The 6,254-nt window shown below is 30.9% G+C and overlaps 1 pseudogene; it reads left to right on the top strand.

The window, feature by feature from the left end:
* The first annotated feature begins 4,375 nt into the window (after positions 1 to 4,375).
* LOC149527398 (small nucleolar RNA R71) lies at positions 4,376 to 4,470 on the top strand (annotated as a pseudogene).
* The last annotated feature ends 1,784 nt before the right edge of the window (positions 4,471 to 6,254 follow it).

The raw sequence follows: 6,254 nt of genomic DNA, 5'->3' as shown, positions 1-6,254 counted from the left end.
TTAACATTTAAAATATGTAATTTATATGCTCACCTAAAGATTTTCCTAGCTTATCCTCTTACTCAAGGTAGGATTTCATAGTTAATTAGTTAAAGTGAGAAAGTTGAAATGGATTAGTGAAAACAAAGTTTTTATAACTGATTAACAAGAAGCCTTAATCAATTAAGTCATGATTGGGTGACAAGCTGAAGAAAAACAGAAAAATCTGAATCAGTTAGCACTATGCTTAACTGATTAAGGGGTTAGACAAAGGAAAACAAAGGTGTGATAATTGGTTAAAATATGGGATTAATCTGTTAGAGCACAAGACTTGAAGAACCTCCAAGTACCAAAATTCAAATTTAAAATAAGTCTGACCATTGAAAGTAGCCAAAATAAGGAAATTCAAATTTAAAATTTTGTAATTAATTAAAGTATGTGTTAATCAATTAAGGCTAAAAGAAATAAAGCTCTAATTAGTTAAAGGGAAAGTTAGCCAATTAAAGGAAATCTATTGAAGTAGAGAAACTTAAAGACAGAGGTCTCTTAATTCATTAAAGTCTCTTGTAATTGGTTAACGTAGAGTACACAAGAGCAAGATAGCACAAGGCAAAGAAACTGTAACCGGTTAGAGTTACTTGTGACCAATTAGCCGAACTCTATCTATCTATTTGAATTTAAACATTAAAGGACAAAATAATGGCTACAATGGCATCGAAGTTGTCTCTAATAGCTAGAAATTGTCCTCAACAGAAAAATATGACTCCTCAAGAATGAAAGGAAACTCTAATGGTCCACGAAGGAGATTGAAACTGAAAAAAGCCAGCAAAAAGTCAAATATCTTTTATCAAAAACAGTTGTTCTTCATTCGTATTCTAGAAAAAGTGTTTGAGCTTACTTGTAATCTTTCTAGATTTGTAAAGACTTCTAGTTGTACTCCTTTTTCTTCTTTTTATTGGAAATTTAAAGTGTGGGAAGCACTTTAAAAAATCATTATAAGGGTTTAGAGCTTGGGTTAAAAACTCACCTTATAAAAACTTGGTGAAAGCTATTATTTCAACTTGTATACTAAAGTTGAGTTGAAAATCCTTAATTGGGAGATCAAGGTAGTGGATGTAGGTCAAGAAAATTAAACGACTATAAATACTCTTCATTGTCCACTTTTCTCTACCTTTCCTTACTAGGTGTCTTTTAACTACTACAAGCTTTAAATCTTTCTTCTTCCAATTGATTAGAAGTTCTATAATTCGAAAAGGGCTGATCTTAAAATTTTTAAGTGTTATTCACCCCCCCTCTTGCCCTCTAGTAAAACTAACCCTTAACTAACTAAAACTTCACTTCCTTCAACCTTAACTGATTAACATCAGGTTTAATTAATTAGAAAATCTTTGAATTTGAATTTCTCTATTTTGGCTTCCTTCAACGATCAATCTTATTTTAAATTTTGATTCCGGCACTTGAAGGTACTTCAAGTCTTATGCTCCAACTGATTAATCCCATTCCTTAACTTATTAGCATGCCCTGTTTTTAACTTTCAGCACCTTCTTAATTAGCTAAGCCTAGTGCTAACTGATTAAGGCTTTTTTGTCTTACTTTTATTCAATGCCCAATTATGTCTTAACTAGTTAAGGGTTCATCTTAACCAATTAATAGTTTTTTATCTTCACTAATCACTTTTTTTTCCTTTCTTTAACTGATTAACCCATATTCAAATTTAGCAAGCTTCTTGACTTCCCTTTAATTAACAAATATATTAAAGAATTTATGTTTTCTCCTACACATTTAAATAATATAATTAGACATAATGAATAGAAATGTTTTATTATCATCAAAAAAACATGGAGGCAACATTCTTTCTCTTTTATTTTAGACAATGACAAAACACTCATATATTAAGAGTGCAATGTCTATGTTTCATCTGATTGCTTTAAATCTTTCCGCATAATGAGGATTGCTTCCCTTTAGTTAATGCATCTAGTTTTCTTTAAATATTTACAATAAAATATTTATAATATCCACGATAGCTAAACAAGACATACAATATCCGCAATAGCTAAGCAAGATATATTAAATATCCATAATAATTGACACATAATATTCAACAAAACTATAACTAAGCATCACACGCATAAATTAAAACATATCAAACTCTATTTAACTTAATTTTCCTTCTCTTTTTTTGTCATCATTAAAAAAGATATTCTAACGTCTTCCTTAATGAGTGCATCTAGATTTTCCTTTAATCTTTAAATTGGACTTTAATGAATGGAAATTATAAGCACTCATATAGCTAAGTCATACAAGCTTATAGATATAGTTCAATGACTTCAAGAGTCAAGCTTGTAACTATGTAAGAACAAATGTATTAAAGTCAAATCATTTCAAGAACTTGTCAAGGATCAATTATAATGTTCAAGCAAATTTAATCATTTTGTCATAATCGAAACTATAATAATTTTAAAGCTAACAGCTTGACTATTTCTAGTCTTTATTGTTGTCTACTAAAGTGATTGAGGATCTTTGGCAATCCAATTCACCTCCCAAATAATGCTAGAGACACTACCTATTCACTCTGATTGTTCCGTTAGCCTCACTACAAATATCTATTGCACCATAAGGATAGACCTAAACCACCTTGTCATGACCTAACCATTTTGATTTTTGTTCCCATGGAAAAAAGCTTGACTGATTTAGTTAGTAACAATTGTTGTCTAACCTTAAAATCAAGATTAACTAAAGGTGGTGGAATCTTCTCCCTTTTTCCCATAAACACTTTAAGGGGTTTCTTTGGATATTTCTTGTTAAAAACCTCCTTAGCCAACTTATCAACTGTATCCACTCTATGATAACTTTCTATAAAGGAAGGATACTTATTTGTATTGAAGATATTAAACTTGACTCCTTCTATTTTGAAAGTTATCGTGTCATTTTTCACATCTATGATTACTCCAACTGTAGCCAAGAATGGTCTTCCAAAATGAGAGGAATTTCAGCATTCTCTTCCATCTCAAGCACAATAAAGTCTATAGAAATGTACAACTTCCCAACTTTAACCAAAACATCCTTTATAATCCCAACAACTTACCTTATTATTTTGACTATTAACTACAAAGAAATTGTATCACGTTGTATCTCATTAAATCCAAGTTTCCTAGCAATAAACTAGGGCATAATTAAAACACCAACACCTAAATCACACAAAGCTTTATAAAATTTAACACTACCAATAGTATAAAGGATAGAAAAACTCCTTAAATCCTCAAACTTTAATGGAAGCTTATTCTGGATTATGGCATTGCACTCTTCAATAAATGCAACTGTCTTAAAATCTTCCAATTTCCTCTTCTTAGTCAGAATGTCTTTTACGAACTTAACATAATTTGGTATCTATTCTAAAGCTTCAATAAAAGGGATATTAACATGGAGCTTCTTAATACCTCAAGAAATTTTTGAAATTTCTTATCAAGTTCTTACTTCTAAAAACGTTGAGGGAAGGGTGGTGGAGATTGTCATGGAATTGATTGAGCTTTCTTATCTTGAGCTTGTTTCTCAAAAATTTCAACTACTGTTTCTTTTCAACAAGCTTACTTGGACAATTTAATTGCATACGATTACCTTCTACCTCCTTTCCACTTTTAAGTGTTATTGCATTACATTGCTCTTTTCCTTCTCTTTTAGGATTGGGTCTGTGTTACTTGGTAAAGTTCCTTGAGGCTTATTATTGATGGCATTGGCAAGTTGACCCACTTGTGTCTCAAAATTTTGAATTGAAGCCACTTAACTTTGAATGATGGTTGCTTGGCTTTGAATGATGGCATCATTCTTTGCCATGAATTGCATAAGTAATTCTTCCACAGATGGATTTTTCTCAAGCATAAAAGCTCTAACTTAAGGTGGAAATCTATGAGGAAATTTTGGCTTTGGAGTTGAAGAAGATCCCTTATTATTATTCCAAAAAAAGTTAGGATGATTCTTCCAACCAAGATTATAAGTGTTGGAATATCGATTGTTTTGCTGCCTATTAGGGTTTTTAATAAAATGTATTGATTTAGAATTAATTGGGCAGTGATCACTAAAATGCCCCTCTTCACATAAACCATAAGTAACAAATAGGCTCTCAATAGAATGAACCTCTAGAGTATCAAATTTCATAGTTAATACAGCTACTTGTGCAATCAAGGCATTAATAGCATCCATTTCATGAATACCAACAACTCTCTTAGGCACTAATCTTTCAAATGGCCATTGATAGTTATTAGATGCCATCTCATCCGACAAGTCATATGCCTCATCAGTAAATTTTGCTATTAGTGCTCTTTCAGCTGTAACATTAATGGCAGTTCTAATAGGACTCATCAACCCATTATAAAATGTTTGTCATTACAACCACTTAGGTAACCCATGATGAGGACATCGTTTGAGTAAATCCTTGTATCTTTCCTAAGCCTCATTTAGCAACTCTGAATCTAGTTGTATGAATGATGTGAGGTCATTCTTCATCTTTGCCATCTTGGCTAATGGGAAGAACTTAGCTAAAAACTTTTGAGCAAGATCATCCCAAGTAATAATAAAGCCAATAAGAAGTGAATTCAGCCAATTCTTTGCCTTGTCTCTCAATAAGAAAGGAAAGAGTCTCAATCTAATTGCATCATTAATGACTAAATTGTGCTTAATGTATCACCAATCTATAGAAAATTCACAATATGAGCATTAGGGTCATCATTAGGTAATCTTCCAAATTGTATTAAAGTCTAAATCATCTGGATGATCAATAGCTTGATTTTAAAATTATTAGCTTGTATTGTAGGTCTTCAAATGCTAAAGTGAAGACTTTGCACAAGAGGAATAACATATTCCCTCAAACATTTGTTCTTTTCACCTTATTATTGTTCAACCATTGTTTCGATGTAAGTTTTCTCTCCAAAGTCTTTGAAAATGCTTTTCAATTTCTAGATCAAAAGAAACAATCTCCAAGCTTCTTACTCTTCACATACAATGACCAAAAGTACCTAAAATAAAGAAAAATAAAGCTTCAAGGAAGACTAATTTGCTTGGTATTAATATTAGCAAGAATGTATGAAAACAATTCCCCAACAATGATGCCAAAAACTTATTGTCAATTTTATCATGCAAGTACACGTATCATAACAAGTAATATAATAATAAGTAGAATGTCAAATTCCATAGAGAATTGTCCAAACTTTTGCTAAACACTAAAATTAACGTAACCTAATCTTTTTTAAACAATCGAATTATAGTGATTAAATACAAGCAAAACTAAAATTAAATCTAAAAGCCAATGGGTAAAACTTTACTAGAAAAATTCAATTAATAAAAAGCCTAGGATTACAATATCCCTCAATACTTTATCTAAATCCTCTTTCTCTCTCTAAACTTACTTAAAAGGATTAAATTGCTAGCCTAGAGTTCTAATTTATTTATAATTCTCTATCAAGGTCCTTATAAAAATACCTCTCCTAATTAATTTATTATATGTCGATGTAAACCCAACTAAAAAAATTTATTAAGTTTGTGCTCTAATATTGACTACATGTGACACATAGGTATATGTCTATCCTATATACAAATCAAATCACCTAATCAATTAACTGAATTTGAACACATGCTATTCCATTCATGACCTAATCTAAACTCCTTTCATCAAATTGTATTTAGATATCCAAATCAATTTAATTAGTAATCAAGCAATCAGAAACATTAAACATAAAATTAGAATAAACAACTCATATTCCATTGATAATAAACAAAAAAGAGATAAAGTATTCAAACTACATGCTAAGTTCAATCATAATTCTAGAAAAAAGTAAATTAGTTCTGATATCTAATGAAAACATCATCCAAATGAAATCAACCATCAATCCAAGTCAAAGAAAGTGAAAGAAAAACTAAAGTAGAGAGAGAAACTAAGATTTGTCAGATCTCAAGTCTTCAATCTTCTTCAATTTTTTCTTACTTTCTTTTTTTGTTGGTGGCTTATTTTTCTCCAAAAAAGTTACTCTCTCTCTTTTCTTTTAAACTTCTGAAATAAGCCCTTTAAATATTTTTCAAAAATCCTATTTAAAAAATTTCTGTAAAAGTAGTTTTTTTGAATCACAACTCAGCACCACAGCCTACTTTCTAAGGCATCGTGATGCCCTACGCACAACTATAGTATGGTGGTCTTTCTTCCAAGGCATTGCATCCTTGTTTCCCCAGTGCCACAACGCTCTCCTCTTTAGTCCTTGTATGGGAGCTTGGACATCAAAGGTGTCATG

The sequence above is a fragment of the Theobroma umbraticum genome, unplaced genomic scaffold, assembly GCF_002168275.2.
Source record: "Theobroma umbraticum cultivar Fairchild unplaced genomic scaffold, ASM216827v3 scaffold_4.1, whole genome shotgun sequence".
Lineage (NCBI taxonomy): Eukaryota > Viridiplantae > Streptophyta > Magnoliopsida > Malvales > Malvaceae > Theobroma > Theobroma umbraticum.
The sequence above is the reverse complement of the archived record's forward strand: the minus strand, read 5'-3'. Positions and strand labels throughout refer to the sequence as shown.